This window comes from Felis catus, chromosome D2, assembly GCF_018350175.1.
Source record: "Felis catus isolate Fca126 chromosome D2, F.catus_Fca126_mat1.0, whole genome shotgun sequence".
Lineage (NCBI taxonomy): Eukaryota > Metazoa > Chordata > Mammalia > Carnivora > Felidae > Felis > Felis catus.
The window spans coordinates 25,432,910-25,448,838 of NC_058378.1; the positions used below are offsets into that span (position 1 = coordinate 25,432,910).

General features: G+C 46.0%; 1 long non-coding RNA gene across 1 annotated transcript in view; it reads left to right on the plus strand.

The window, feature by feature from the left end:
- The first annotated feature begins 254 nt into the window (after nt 1-254).
- Nucleotides 255-15,929, plus strand: part of LOC111557049 — a 95,492-nt gene continuing 79,817 nt past the window's right edge. The window contains exon 1 of the long non-coding RNA XR_006586970.1: nt 255-629. This is a non-coding gene — a long non-coding RNA (uncharacterized LOC111557049). The remainder of the gene's footprint in view (nt 630-15,929) is intronic.

Genomic DNA, 15,929 nt, shown 5'->3' on the forward strand with positions numbered 1-15,929 from the left:
AAGGATGTCTAAATAGCACCCTTTCCCCCGTTGGCTGGCTTTCAAGCCGCAGCCCCTGGCATTGTGCCCCGTGGGAGGCTGCGGCACGTGGGAGGGACAGCTTCTGGGCTCGCTCGTCTTGCTTTGTGGCACGACGGCCTCTAGATGGCAATCCGTCTCCATCTCTGGAGCCTCCCCTCCCGGGCGTCCCGTCCCTCGGAAAATTGCTCTTTGGGAGAGAAAAATCAGAGGCATTTCTTCAGAATTGACTGGAAGCTGCTGAGAAAGCTCTTCCTTGCCTCTTAGTTCTCGAAAGGCCTTTGAGACGCTGGCGAGGGTCCAGCATTGGGAGTACTGAAATCTCCGCGAGGAAGGCGCCGCGGTGTTTCCGAGCAGCCCGGGGCTGGGGGGTGTCGGTGGGGAACGTGGGCTGGGAGGAGCTCCTGGGACAGCCTCGCCGCCCCTCGGGAACCACCTCTCCCCTGCGCCGGCCGCCTTAGGGTTTTCCCTTCCTCACGGGAGCCTGGCCTTCGGTCCCCTGTAAGGCAGCTGCCACTACCATGAGCCAACCTTGCTGCTTTTGGTTTGTGCTTACCTGCCATATGCTGTTATGGGCAGAGTGCTTTAGAAATCTCGTTCAACCCTGCCAGGTAGGTTCTGTTATGATCCTGTTATTTGTTTTAGTTTTTTTTTTTTTTTAAGTATATTTATTTATTTTGAGAGAGAGGCAGAAACAGCACGAGTGGGGGAGGGTCTGAGAGAGAGACAGAGAGAGAGAGAGAGACAGAGAATCCCAAGCAGGCTCCGCAAGGTCAGCAAGGAGCCCGACGCGGGTCTCGAACCCACCGTGAGATCACGACCTGAGCCCAAACCAAGGGTCCCTCGCTTAACCAACGAAGCAACCCAGGCGCCCCTATCCTGTTATTTAAATAGGTGAAATACTTGGCCAAAGTCAGGCAGGGATTAGTGTAATAGCTGGGATTTGATTCTACAGCTTGAATTCTTAATCACTATATTGCCTCAAGGACAATGTCTAAAAATACCCTAAAGCCTCTAGGAAAGGAGCCCCGCCATGGGTCACAGATGAGTGTCTAGGAAGAGAGGCTCAGGACATGGGGCTCAGGCTTTCTGAAGGGGGCATGAGAGGGCATCCTGGAGAGGGTAAAAGGGTTCCAAAAAAAGAAAAAAAGATGTGCGTGGGAGCCACAGATGAGACGCTGCTCCTCAGTGCTGCCAGGACCGAGCTGCACCTTGATTTGGGACTGGCTTGTTCATGGCGGGCATCTGACACCACCAAATGCATTCGGAAGCTTTAGTTTGAGAGTCAGTGCGTTTCTTGGAACGCAGTCAGCAAAATGGCCCGTTCAAAGCAGTAAGCAAATCAGATCCGATCCTGAAACAGAATGGGCGGTTGCTGGCCTATTGTGTCTTTCGGTGAGGGCTGAGTGGCAGAGAAAGGTGACATGGGACACGTGAACAGGAGGCCCTGGGGTCAGGCTTGGTGCAGGTGTCTCGCCTGGGAGCTTCCGACAGGGGTGTCACCAGGATGAATATTCAGATTTTGCTTCGGAGAATGCAGACAACAGAACTTGGGCCATACTACCTGCCGTTTCCCTAGTTTGCCTTTAGAATGATTAAAAATTTGTCATTTATTGGTTATGTGCTTACTATGCATCTGGCCCTGTCATGGGCCATTTATGTGCATTGTCTCATTTAGTTCTTATGCAACACCAGGAGGTATTATTACCTCTCTTCTGCAGATGAGGAAACTGAGGCTCACAGAGGTTAAGTAACTTCCCCAAGGTCACACAGAGCATGCCAGAGGCCTCGTCTCTCTTGCTTTGGGGCCTTGCTCTTAAGCACTCTCTTTGGCAGCTTCTTCTCTGCCTCAAGTTGGTTCCTTAGCTGGGACCATCAGAGTGTTGACCATTAGTGTGATCACTCGTGGAGGCAGAAGCAGAGTCATGGACAAGTGCGTGATCTTTGCTAGGACTCTAAAATCACAGGCTCCCCTGTGTCTCTCCAGAGCAGGCAAGATTCAGGCTGCACGCAGTGAGTGAAATGGAAAGGGAACTTTTGAAAACCCCGGAACTGTCAGGCCTGAAGGAACGACAGCATCCCTACCCACTCACTGGCTGTGGTTGTGGGAGAGAGGTTTGTGGCCTGAGGGGCAGGCCCTGCACTTCCGGAAGGAAATCCTAGGGCTGGCCACTTATTTCTAAACCTTTGCCTGGCTGCATGGCTATTCGTTAACTCTATCGGTACCGGACTCAACTGCACATATTTTGCACCAGCATCGAGACTCATGCCAGCTTGGTTGCAGCAGGGGGCTGTAAGGCACGGGACAGCCCAGTCCTGGTGATCACTGGGCTCACTGACGTTGTAGCAACATTTGCCGTGGCCCCCTTCCAGTGCTCAGAGTGCTCTTCTGTGTTTATCGACACCCATCCTACAAATGCTGTCCATAGCTGTTTTCCCTTTTCCCCAAGGATCCTGAAACGCTTTGCATGTGCTCCTACTACTGGAAGATAGATGCCTGATGTTACAGCTTCTCCCCATTTACGAGATGGATAACCTTAAGAACAAATGGGAACCCGAGCTGTGTTCCACACAACAGCCTCCTTACATATGCTACGTTTCTCTCCAGAGATATAACACAAATACAGAATTACAGAGGCCATATTTATGGAAATATAGAGGCAAATATTTTGAACATCCGTTTTTATCAGCGCTGCATTTTTCTACTTAACATTAATCCTTTGTTTCATTTGTATTCTTTACTGGAAACACATACCCACGTTAGCAAAGGAAGAAAATTAAAACCTTGTCAATCATAAAAATGAGTGGATTGTCTAAATGTTTTTATCTAAAAGGTGTTATATAAATGCCTTTTTCTACATGTTAGCCTGATTTTTCCTCTCCAAATACTTTGAAGAGAATTTTGTGTTTCTTCAACCTATCAACTAACATTTATTAGGCTCTTCCTATGTATACCCACTACTCAAGGCTTAGGGAGGAGGGTAGTACAGGTCGTGTATATTTCTCCTCCGGGAAAGTGCTACACTCTAGCTGGGAAGAAGCCTGCCTATCCATGGCAACGTCAACAGGCATCGCTTCCAGTGTTGGCTGTGACAAAAGAGCTCCATGAGCGGGCTGTTGAGAGATGAGGTCCAGGAGGCGGGGATCAGTTATTATCCATTTAACAAACATGTGTTGTGCTAGCCACTGAGCGGCTTGCTGGGGCTCTGGTGATGGATTAGAAAAGCTCTGTGAGGGGCCCCTGGGTGGCTCAGTCGGTTAAACATCAGATTTAGGTCATGATCTCACAGTTCCTGAGTTTGAGCCCCACATAGGGCTCTGTGCTGTCAGTGTGGAGCCTGCTTCAGATCCTCTGTCCGCCCCTCCCTCTTGGCTCCTACACCACTCACGCTTTCTCAAAAATAAATAAAAACTTAAAAAAAAAAAAAAGGAAAGCTCTTTGAGGGACTTACGCATAGGGAGGGAAACATAGTCAGTTAGAGTCCAGACCTGGGTGACTGGGAAAGGCTGAGTGGTTTGTGCACTAGGTGTGGCTTCGGGGGAGAAAATGGAGGTAAGTGGGGCTAGCATCCAGCCTCCAACCTCCCTCCCGGGGATGCCTGGAAATGTGAGTACTACAGGGACTTTTGTCACTAGCGAGGATGCCTTTTTGCAAATTGTGCCAAGGTGTCCCAAGTGCCAGTGGCTGCCCTGAGGGTGATTGTTTCTATTTTTAAATTTATTTTTTAATTCACATAGAAAAAAAATCCACTCTATTTGGGGTACAGTGTTGTGAGTTTTGGCAAATTCGTAGTTGTTTAACTACCACCACAATCATGCACAGCACAGGTTTTTATTCCTCCAAAATCTTCCGTCCTACTTCTTTGTAGTCAAGCTCTTTCTCATTCCCAGCCCTGGAAACCACTGATCTGTACCCGGATCCCACAGTTGGTTGTTTCCAGAGTGTCATAGATATGGAATTATGTGGAATGTAACCTTTTGAGCTTGGCCTCTTGCACTCAGCATAATGCATTTGAGATTCATCCATTTTGTTGCAGGTATTGTTTGTTCCTTTTTAATGCTGAGTTGTATTCCAATGAATGGATATACCACAGTGTGTTTGTCCATTCCCAAATTAAGGGATGTTCCAATTATTTCCCAGTTTTTGGTGATTATGCATAAAGCCGCTGTAAACATTTTCATGTTGGTGTTTGTGTGAACATAGGTTTCATTTCCTTTCGGTGATTATTGGGTGATTATCTAGGAGTGGGATTGCTGGTTTGTACGGTCAGTATATATTTAGCTTCATATAAGAAACTAGTTAAAGATAACATAAAACGAAGATAAAAACAAACTATTTTATAGTGGCTATACCCATTTGCGTTCTTACCAGTCTGTAAGAGGGTTCCTTTTTTGCCACTTTTTGCCACACCTGTTGTTTCTTATGTTTTGGATTTTATCCATTCTGACAAGTGTGAGGTCATATCTCATTGCAGTTTTGATTCGCATTTCCCTGATGATTAGCATCGTTTCACGTGTCTGTTGGCCATATGTCTTCTTTGGGAAAATGTCTGTTCATTTCTTCTGTCCATTTTTTAATTGAATTACTTGTTTTTTGGGTGTTGAGTTTTATAAGTTCTTTATATATTTTGGATACTACCTCTTTATTAGATATGTCATTTGCAAATATCTTCTCCCAATGCATAGGCTGTCTTTTAGTTTTGTTAATTGTTTCCTTTGTTGTTTAGAAGCTTTTTATTTTGATGCAGTCTCAATAGTTTATTTTTGCTTTTGTTGCCCTGGCATCAGGGGACCTATCTAGAAAGAGTTGCTGTGGCCATGCCAGAGACATTAATACATGTACTCTTTTGTAGGGTTTTTATGGTTTCAGCTCTCACATTTAGATCTTTAATCTATTTTGAGTTTATTTTTGTGTATGGTGTAAGAAAGTGATCCTGTTTCATTCTTTTGCATATTGCTGTCTAGTTTTCCCAACACCGTTTGCTGAAGAGAGTATTTTTTCCATTGGATTATCTATTTCCTGCTTTGTCAAAGATTAGTCGATCATGTAGTTGTGGGTCCGTTTCTGGGTTTCCTATTCTATTCTGTTGATCTGTGTGTCTATTTTGTGCCAGTACCATACTGTCTTGATCACTACAGCTTTGTAATATAACTTGAAGCCTGAAAGTGTGATGCCTCTAGCTTTGCTTTTCTTTTTCAAGATTGCTTTGGCTATTTGGGGTCTTTTGTGGTTCCATAAAATTTTAGGAGTGTTTGTTCTAGCTCTGTGAAAAATCCTGGTGGTGTTTTTTTTTTTTTTAATGTTTATTTATTTTTGAAGGAGAGAGAGACAGAGCATGAGCAGGGGAGGGGCAGAGAGAGAGGGAGACACAGAATCTGAAGCAGGCTCCAGGCTTCGAACTGTCAGCACACAGCCCGATGTGGGGCTCGAACTCACAAGCTGTGAGATCATGACCTGAGCTGAGGTTGGACACTTAACCAACTGAGCCACCCAGGCACCCCTATCCTGGTGGTGTTTTGATGGAGATTGCATTAAATATGAAGATTCTTCCATCATGTCAGCACCATTTGTTGAAAAGACTATCCTTTCTTCATTAAATTGCTTGTGCCTTTTTGTTAAAAATCAACCAGCTATATCTTTGTGGGTCTTTTCCTGGGTTTCGATTGTTTTATTTTTTATTAAAAAATTTTTTTTAACGTTTATTTATTTTTGAGACAGAGAGAGACAGAGCATGAATGGGGGGAGGGGCAGAGAGAGAGGGAGACACAGAATCAGAAGCAGGCTCCAGGCTCTGAGCCATCAGCCCCGAGCCCGATGCGGGGCTTGAACTCACGGATTGCGAGATGGTGACCTGAGCTGAAGTCTGACGCTTAACTGACCGAGCCACCCAGACGCTCCTCGATTCTCTTTTATTGATCTCTGTGTTTATCTTCTCCAGTGTGAGTCTGGTTTTTTTTTTTTTTTTTTTTTTTTTTAAGTTTATTTATTTTGAGGAAGAGGGAGAGAGAGAGAGAGAGAGAGAAAATCCTAGGCAGGCTCTGCACTGTCAGTGCAGAGGCCAGTGTGGGTCTTGAACTCAGGAACTGTGAGATCATGACCTGAGCTGAAACCGACTGAGCCACCCAGGCATCTGGTAGGTAAGTCTTAAGAACAGACATGGAGTGAGAGGGGGGCATGTGGGAGAGAATGATGTGGGAGGGGCAGGAAGGGCTGGCGAGTTTTCAGGGGATAGAACCTTTAAAGCAGAGATCTCTATTGGTTACGAGCGAGTGAGGAGAAGAGAATAGGCAGATATTATAGTCGTTTCAGGCCTTGGAAACATCATGTTCCCAGCAAAGGCTGGAGGGCCAGAGAGAAGGGGGTGAGGCAATTGTATGATTCTCAGTGTGGCTGGGACTGAGTGGGGAAGTCCGAAGTCAGGGTGAGGTCAAGGGAGGTGTGGATTTGATCCCAAGCGTAGGGTGGGTGCAGCCATTTCATAGAACCTGTAAGTGGGTCTCCAGGAAGAGTAGAAACGCCACATTCAGTTCTCAAAATTTTGTCAATCAGCGCATTGTCCCTATCTCTAAAAAAGGAAGTCTGGCTTCGCATAAAAAACACAGCCCAGTCTCAGCTGCTCAGTCATCTCCCAGAGGGAACAGCCCACTCAGTCCGGGACCCCCACCATCCTGTTTATTTTTACCTCTGTGAATTGAAACCCCGCTCTCCGTTTTCCCCTCTTGCCTGGGGCTCTGTGTAATGAGGTGTCGGCGAGTCGCAGTGCACTTCCAGGAAGCGGCCTGCAGGTGGCAGCAAAACCAAGGCTCCTCCTGCGAAGGCCTCCCTGTTCTCTGCCTTGAGTTTAAGGCAGCTCTAATATTGTCGAGCACATCGAAATTTGGTGTCTGCATAATAGCAGGCTTGTTTTTACCACCTCCCCCCGCCCTTCGGAAATAATATTCTCTAAGTCTTTTGGAAGCAAACCTGCCAACTAGAGTGTAACATGTTTCCTAATCATTTGGGCCACTTTCTCCCTTCTGAATGGGTGTTGGTTTCAGTGGGAATGTTTTGTGCAGCTGTGGATCATTGAGAAGATGGTTCCGATTTGCTCTGGTAAGCTGAAGAAATAGCCAAGCACGTGGCATGAAGTGAAATAAGGACAAATGCAGGCGACAGCCCGGAGGCAGGCAAGGAGGGACAAAAGAAAGTCTGGAGGGCAGGGTGGTGAACTGGATGCTCACAGGCAGGGCCGTTACCCTGCGTTATCAGCTGGTAAGCCTCTTCCTCTGAAAATACTCCTCCTGCACTGCTCCCGACTTCCAGAATTCTGTCACGGAGGACAGCGCTTTTCAGAGTTCAGCTGTTCCTTCTCAGGGACGTCATCTCCCTAGCGCTCCCCTCCCTCATCTCCGGCCGAACCGGGTAATACACTTGCTCGCAGCACATTGCAACTTTGCTTTGTGGTGCTTTTCACACGTGTAATTACATGACTGTGTGATGATATATATGACATCCCTATCCTCTACTAGATGGTAAATCCCATGAAGGCAGGGATAGTTTTGTTTCACCCAATTCTTTATTCTACAGGCGTGGTCTAGCTCCCGGCACAACTCTGGCGCAATTATTTTGCTGAGTAATTCAATGATTATCAAAACAGCAGAGGGAGTGCCATCTAAAGGCAGGGGGCCAGGTTGATCTGGGGGAAATCCCTGCATCTGACACTTACCCACTCTGTGTCCTTGGATGTGCTGCTTAACCTCTCCACATTTCAGTTTTCTCATGGGTACCATAGAGAAAATCATGCCTATTTTGCAGGGTGGTCATGAGTACACGGGAAAAATCTATGTCAGGTGCTTAGCACAGTGCTTGCCCCTGAGTAAGTCCTCAAATACGGTAGCTCCTCTCGTTTTTATGGAGGTGACTTCATATGCAGTTTTCTGGGGGAAACAACATGGATTTGAGTTCAGAAGGAGATGAAATGACTAACAAGAGAGCTTGTCATAAAGTTTTGACAGGAGGGAGGAGGAGAGAGCTGTTGGAGGTGATGGTGCTGCTGGTGTAGCTGGTGCCATGAGCTAGTTCGCAAGCCCTCAAACTGTTAAAATGTTCTGAGCTAGAGTGTGAAACAGGACAATACTGCTCTGAGTCAGAATAAGTAATGAGCTGACTAGGTGAAGCCATAGCCTAGTTTAGAAATGGAATGCGGTTGGGTCATTGATAGAAGGGTCCAAGAATGTAAGGCTGAGCAAGGCGGTCGGATATTTACACGGCAACAAGCCAGTTGTAGAAGAACTGTGTTCACTGGAAGTGTGGTGAAAGGAAGCCAGAGGAGCAGGGTGACCCTTGGCGTCCTCTTCCCGAGAATGGCTTTCCGACTGTTGCGTAATGTTTTACATAACTTTAAAAGCAGATCTTTTAAAGAAAAAGTGCTTTTAAGTGTTAGGAATATTCATAATAGCTAAAAGGTAGTAACAATCCAAATGTCCATCCACTAATGAATGGGGAAACAGAACCTGGCATATCCAGATCTGGCATATTACTCAGATATAACAGGGAATGAAAGACGGATACATGCTACAGCATGGACAGACCTTGAAACCATTGTGCTAAGTGAAATAAGCCAGATACAAAATTACAGATATTGTGTGATCCCATTTATGCGAGGTATTCAGAATATCCAGATAGATTCATAGAGACAGAAAGTAGGATAGTGTTTGCCTGGGTCTGGGGGTGGGGAGTGGGTAACTGCTAATGAGCCTGGGTGTCTTTTAGGGCGTGATGAACATATTCTAAAATTAGACTGTGGTGATGGTTTTACGACTCTATGAAGATAGCAAAGACCACTGAAGTGTATACTTCACATGGGTGAATGATATAGTTTGTGAATTACAGCTCTTTAATAAAGATATTAAAAAATATCAGGGCTAGATCAGTGGTTCTCAACCCTGGCTGCACATTACAATCACTTGAGGAGGCTAAAAAAGATACTGATTCACAGGGTCCCAGCTGCAACCAATTAAATCAGAATATCTGAGAAGTAGCACATGGGCTCTGGGCATTTGTGAAGCTGGAGTTGACAGCTTCTGGCCTGGGTCATCAAGCAAGTAGATTTTGTAGATTTTCTGCCTCTCGAGGACCTCCTATAGGCAAATAACGGGCACCGTCCATTTTGTTGTTGTTGGTTTTGTAAATCGGTGTGTCGGAGGTAATTTCTGTTTACTTTTGCTTGAAGGCAGAAGAATGGCTCAACTATGTGGCCTTACTAGAATCTTTCCCGTTTAGGATTTTGTGATTAAATTCATCTGTTGCAAATGTGATAAAAAGAGACAAGCATTTGTTCTAGTGATGTCTGGAGCTTTAGTACAACTCGAAACATTCTGTTCATTTAAATTTAGTCAACAGAGGTAATGACACGGGTAATAACACGAACATTTTCGTGCCAAAATTGTACTTGCCACTTAGGCAAAGTAAATGATGAAGGTTTAGGAAGGAACTTTTGATTACTGCTGTCATCACTATCAATATCATAATCAAAAGCAATCAATTGTCTGTTTATTCTCCACAGTGGTAGGGGCAAGTCGGGCATGTCTTGTTAGGCCAACCACTGTGTTTTTATTTTTTTTTATTTTTTTTTATTTTTGGGACAGAGAGAGACAGAGCATGAACGGGGGACGGGCAGAGAGAGAGGGAGACACAGAATCGGAAACAGGCTCCAGGCTATCAGCCCAGAGCCTGACGCAGGGCTCGAACTCACGGACCGCGAGATCGTGACCTGGCTGAAGTCGGACGCTTAACCGACTGCGCCACCCAGGCGCCCCTACCACTGTGTTTTTTGAAGAATACTGATCAACGAATGTCCCTGTCCAAATCCTTCTGAAAGCTGACCAGAACTAGTTTGAATTGCAATAACCTTTTAGTGAACGAAGAGGGTTGCTGATATCTCGAATTTTACAGTGCAAGGAATGATGCTGAAAACGTTCAAAATAAACACATTAGAATAGAGAATGTCATCCTATTAAATTGGTTTTGGAAGGGCAGCTCTAGTAGCATGAAAGGAGGAAAGGGAGATAAAAGGAATTTTCCATTTATTGAGCTAGTATGAGTCAGACATAAAGCATAATGCCTTATAGGATGTCATTTCGTTCTTTCTTTAATCATCTTTCTAGGTTAGCGTTTTCTTTCTCTGCATATGAGAAAATGAGGCGAGGGAGGCCACCTATTTTGCCCCAGGCCCCCAGCTTGTAAGTGGAGGTTCTGCCCCAGATGCGTGTAACTCTGTCAATCCGTCGTTCTGAAGAAAGGCCAGATTGTTTCTGTTTAACAGCTTTGTGTAGGAAAGAGCTCTCAATAGTGGAAGGCCCAATTTCAAATTCCGTGTGGTCTTCGGCAAGTCACAACCTCCACGGCCCAGTTTCCTGAGCTATAATTGAGGGTGAGAACATCTGCCTCCTGGGATGTTAGGAGGCAAATGAGTTACGTAGGCGAACGCGCTCAACAGCTTGCTTGGCACAGTGCGGGTGGGACGTTACAAATGTCACTGCTGCCCCTTCGGCTTTGGGTTTCTAAGCTGTGGAGAAGCCTGCCTGGAAGAGGTGACCAATCTTGGGAAAATCCCCAGCCTTGCTCTAACCTCCACGTTGAAAACTGTCCACACCGGGGTCAGGCATGAGAGCCTGGGTTGGAAAGGCTCCCCGTGGGTCCTGTGTGAATGGGCAGGTGTTTTGGTTTTCCAAGGAGTTCTTTTCCTGGCTTGAGTTCTTTCAGGAAACCAGTAGTCTATAGACAGAGAGGAGTATGGGGTGCTCTGGGGAATAGCTCTGTCTTTAAGGAATTTAACACGTAGTCGCGGAGGGCAAAGCAAACACATGTGAAACGAGAGTGGTGCCGTAAGAGGTGGTATTTCTTTTTAGAAAAATAACATGCATAGTGAAAATTAAAAAAATGCTACAGGATATGGGTGTGGTGGAAAGTCAGTATCCCTCACTCTCCCCTCCCCCTTTCTTGCCCTGGTTCTCTTTCCCTCTAATCAGTTTCTTCCTACTTTCCGGAGAAATTCTTCCTAAATGCAAATATATAGGTATGGCCAGCACCTTCCCTTTTATCAAAATGCCAAATGAGACATACTGTAATACTGTTCTGCACTTTGCTTTTTAGAATTCATAATAGATCTCCGATATTGTGCTGTATCAGTACGTATTGATCTCTCTCATTCTATCTAATGGAATTCCTTTGTATGAATGCACTGCACTTTATTTAATGGCTCCTTATCAATGGTCTTTTAGGTTGTTTCCAGGCTTTTGCTACCTGAACAATGCCGCAATAAATTTTCCTGACAAAGAGCCATAATTAAGGGCTAAATTGTGTGTTCAGACTGTAAGTGATTCTCATTTCACAGTGTGGGTGTGAGTGCGTTTTGGGTGGGATAGAGTTTTGTGCTGCAGAGTCTCTTGCCCCTGGCACGATTTTTGGCGTTTCAACTCCACACCCCCTCCAAGTTCCGGTATGCTCCCACTGTGACAACCTCAAAATGCCTGCCCCTCCTCATTTGTAAATGCCCCCTGGGGGGATGCCATTGTCCAGAGCAGCACTGGCAGCAAATGTAAGGAGTGAGAGTTGGAAGCCGGGAGAGGGGAGGGGCATCTGAGCACAGGGTCTGAGACTACAACAGGGTTTGAGAACAACCAGAGAAAGGACCAGAAGTAGGGTGGCCTCCTTGAGGGATTTCCCTTCTCTCTCGGCACCTGCCTGCTTACTCCCCGAGACATGGCGCAATGTCTGTAGAACCGATGGGCCTGCCACATGGTCCTTAGTCTGTAGTGTGGGACCTGGAAGCCCTCCTGGGTCTTTGCTTCAGTTCCTGTCTCCAAGCTGCCATGTTGGCCCCAGGGCCCTCCAGTCACAGTTGTGGAGGTGCTGGCCTGTTCACTGGAACAGGGACAGGCATCAGTATAATTGAATGGGGCCACCGACCGGGCTGGGGACAAATGACACAGTGCTTGAATTTTCACTCTACAATTTTTGTGCCAATGAATCATAAGTTCCCCGGCCAGTCAAAGCTTTACATCACCGAGTCCCTCTCAATTAGAGACAGCCAGTCGGGTTGATGTTGGCATCAGTTACAGGAGGGGAGAAATATTGCAGAAGAGCCCACAGGTATGGGGTGTTGGGGACATGGAGAGGGGAGGGGAGATGGCTAGCTGTAATGGACTCTGTGCCAGGGGAAAAACAATCAAAATCAGTGATATCCTAACTGGGTTTTGCATCACAGTTACTTGGAAAAGTTATGAAAAGAAAACAATGCACATTCCTCAGCTCCATTCCAGACCAAAGAAATTATATTCTCTAGGAGTAGGGTCTGTATTTTCATTACGATCCTCAGGTAATTCTTACGCCCTGTGGTGGGCAATCAAGCTTGGGAAACTCTGATTTAAATAGACTCCAATCAAAGAATTCCCACATCACAAATGAGAGGGTTAGAGGAGCCTGGCATGCTGCTTTGCTGGCTATCTGCCCCGTCGGTAAAGGGAGTGAGCAGGTAATATGCTAGGTGGTTAATTATATTGGCATTTATTCATTCTGAAATGTTTACAAAAGTAATTAGAAGTCAAATTAGGTTTGATGCTCACTGACCTTTTAAGGAAGGGCTTGGCTTCAAACAACCAAAAAAAAAAAAAAAAACCCAAAAAAAAGAAAGAGGACAAAAAAAAAAAAGCTTATTTCAAAGGTTAATCAGAGCAAAACACAGCATGATTAGCTGGGATCTCCAGCATGCAAAAGTAGGGTGTCATTTGACATTAAGGACGAGAGGAAATGGAAGATCACTTCTGGGTTGTTGTTTTTCTGGATTTAGAGTGTGAAAGCAACCTTCTCTGAAACAAGAATCCTCCGAAGTATGAGCCTGGGGTGGAAATGGTGTTCTGAGAAAATATACTCGTCAACTCTTCCTAGATCTGAGTCTTTCTTGGCTGGTGGTTTTCGAGTTTTTGCCAGTCCTCCTGGGAAGGTCTTTTCAATTGTAAAATCAGAGGTCTTTCTCCTAGTCAGGGCATAAACAAACTCAACCTTGGTCTGTTCTTCCCTCAAGGCCTAGAGACTATCATCATACCTTCCGGTGGTGGGAAGTCCTCTTCTGCCTATGGAACTGCTTTCTCCTCAACCCCGGATGTGTATTTGGGGTCCCAGGGTGCATGTTTTTGACAGTGGGGTTAAAGCTGACTAGCTATGTGATCTTAGGCAACTCTCCCAATTTTTCTCTTGTTTCCCTTTGCCTTTCCAGATCCATTTTCTGCTCTATTCTGCCCCTGGGAGACTCTCATAAACCGTAACACTTGGATTTTCTTGACTGTTGACTTCCTGCTGGGTTCAGCCAGTGGGAGTCCCTTCCCTGATTGGGTGGCTGTCATGGCCCCATAAAGGGCTCAACCCTGGGCAGGCTTGCCTCCACCTCAGGACTCTCTGAGCTCCCTTTGCACCTCCTAGAGCCAGGAATGGCTCCCCCTGTTGGTAGTTGCTGGATTGTTCATCCACCCGTGGTGTTTCCCTGACCTCTGAGAACCTCCACAAATAATACATTTGAGCCTCTTCAGTTGAACTGTTTGAGGGAAACTGTTTTCACCCACGTCCTGTCTGATGGACTTTTCCTTAAAGCTAACAAATGGGGAAGCAACTCTTCCTCTTTCTGTGTTGGTAACGATAATGTGAGATCCATTTGGGAAGTATGCTTCAGAAGTAGAAAGGTTCTACTGCAGGGTAGCATCAGAGTTACTGCTGTGGTGACTCCAAATAGCATCAAGACGTCTTCATAACCCTACCTCAGTTTGGAGTTTTCAGCATTTGATATTTGTGCAGTAAATTCTTGATTCATTCAGAGAGTAGAAAGTGAGAAATGATAACGAGACTCTTTTCTTCCCTTTAAGTACATAGACTCACTGTGTTTCTGGAAGTTACAGGAATGTCTGGTTTTATTATCTTTGCTATTTACAGACATTCCTTCCAGTTTCTGGTAACAGGTTGGGATTTATATATATACTTAGTTTTCAGAGTTGCATTTGGTTTACGTCTGGGGTCCATAGACGTTTTATTCAAAGTTAGAAGAAGCTCGGGGTGCCTGAGGGGCTCAGTCGGTTAAGCATCCAACTTTGGCTCAGGTCATGATCTCGCGGTTCGTGAGTTCAAGACCCACATCGGTTCTGTGCTGACAGCTCAGAGCCTGGAGCCTGCTTCGGATTCTGTGTCTCCCTCTCTCTCTGCCCCTCCCCTGCTCATGCTCTGTCTCTCTCCCTCTCAAAAATAAATAAACATTAAAAAATTAAAAAAAAAAATTAAAGTTAGGAGAAGCTACACTGAGGGTTCCTGACAAGATTTCATTTTAGCCTAAAGACCTTGAAAGCATAAGTTTATATTTATTTTTTAAAGCTTATTTCTTTATTGTTGAGAGAGAGAGAGAGAGAGAGAGAGAGAGAGAGGGAGTACATGCAAGTGGGGGAGGGGCAGAGAGAGAGAGGGAGAGAGAATCCCGAGCAGGCTTCTTACTGTCAGTGCCGAGCCTGATGTGGGGCTTGATCCCACAAAGCGTGAGATCGTGACGTGAGCCGAAATCAAGAGTCAGATGCTTAACTGACAGAGCCACCCAGGTGCCCCGGAAGCATAAGTTTTTAAATGGCTGCGCACATACATCGTTGTTTAATCGTTGTCACATCGTTAGATAATCACGTTGTTTCTGGGTTTGCTCTATGATGAATAGTGATAGAGTGAGCATTCTGGTACTTACAGTAGACTCACGTTGTTCACCAATGCCAGGCACTGCTCAGGCCTGGTCCTGGTGGATATGGCAGTAAATGAAGCAAAGCTCTGCCCTCAGGAGCTTAGTTGGGGAGACAGAGACAATAGAGGAACAATTGAATGAGGAGGGTAAAGCAGGGTAAAGGCAAATGGATTGCCTGTTTAAATAGGGCAATCCCAGAGAGCTCTTCTCATATGGCCACATTTGAACAGAGATCTGAATGACAGGAGGGAGAGATCTGGGGGAAGGGCGTTCCTGGCAGAGGGAGTGGCCAGCGCAAAGGCCTGGAGGCAGGAATGTGCTTGGTGTGCTTGGGGAACAGCACAGGAGTGAGTGGGACTCAGAGGAATGAGTGCCGGGTAGCAGTAGGAGCTGAAGTCAGCAGGAGAACTGAGGGCAAGGTCTTGAAGAGTCTTATAAGCCATTGGAGGGGCTCTGATGGGTTCTTACAACAATGAGAGACCCTGGAGGGTTTGGAGCAGTGGAGTGACACAATCAGACCTTGATTTAAAAGGCTCTTTTGGTTGCTGTGTGGAAGATGCTCTGAAGGCGGCAGGGGAGGAGTGGGGGTGACCAGCCAGAAGGCTTTTGGGGTAATTCGGGGAGAGATGTTGGTGGCTTGGACTAGGGCTGTCACAGCAGAGGTCATGAGGAATGGTTGGATGGCGGGTATATTTTGAAGGCAGAGGTGGCAGATTGGAATCATGGTTGGATGCAGGGTAGGAAAGAAAGGAGTTAAGGATGACTCTGGGTTTTGCCCTGAGTAGTGGTTGAAGGAGAAATAAATGAATGTCTTGTTAGGGCAGGAGTTCTCAATCCGGGCAGTTTTGCCCCCAGGGGACATTTGGCAGATAGTTTTGTCTGTCACAACTGGGATGGAGGGTGTGCACTACTGAAGTCTAATAGGCAGAAGCCAGGGATGCTCTAGACCTCCCACAATGCATAGGACAACCCCTCTCCCCCAGTGAAGAATCATCTGTCCCCAGATGTCGACAGTGCTGAAGCTGGGAAACCCAGAGTTAGGGAGATCACTACTTTTTTCTTTCCTCAGCCTCTTTCTTCTCTTGACTTTGTTCTCTCTATCAGATGGGTTTCCTGGCCATGTCTTGTACAAGTCAGGACATGATTGGCCCAGGTATCCCCCTCCCT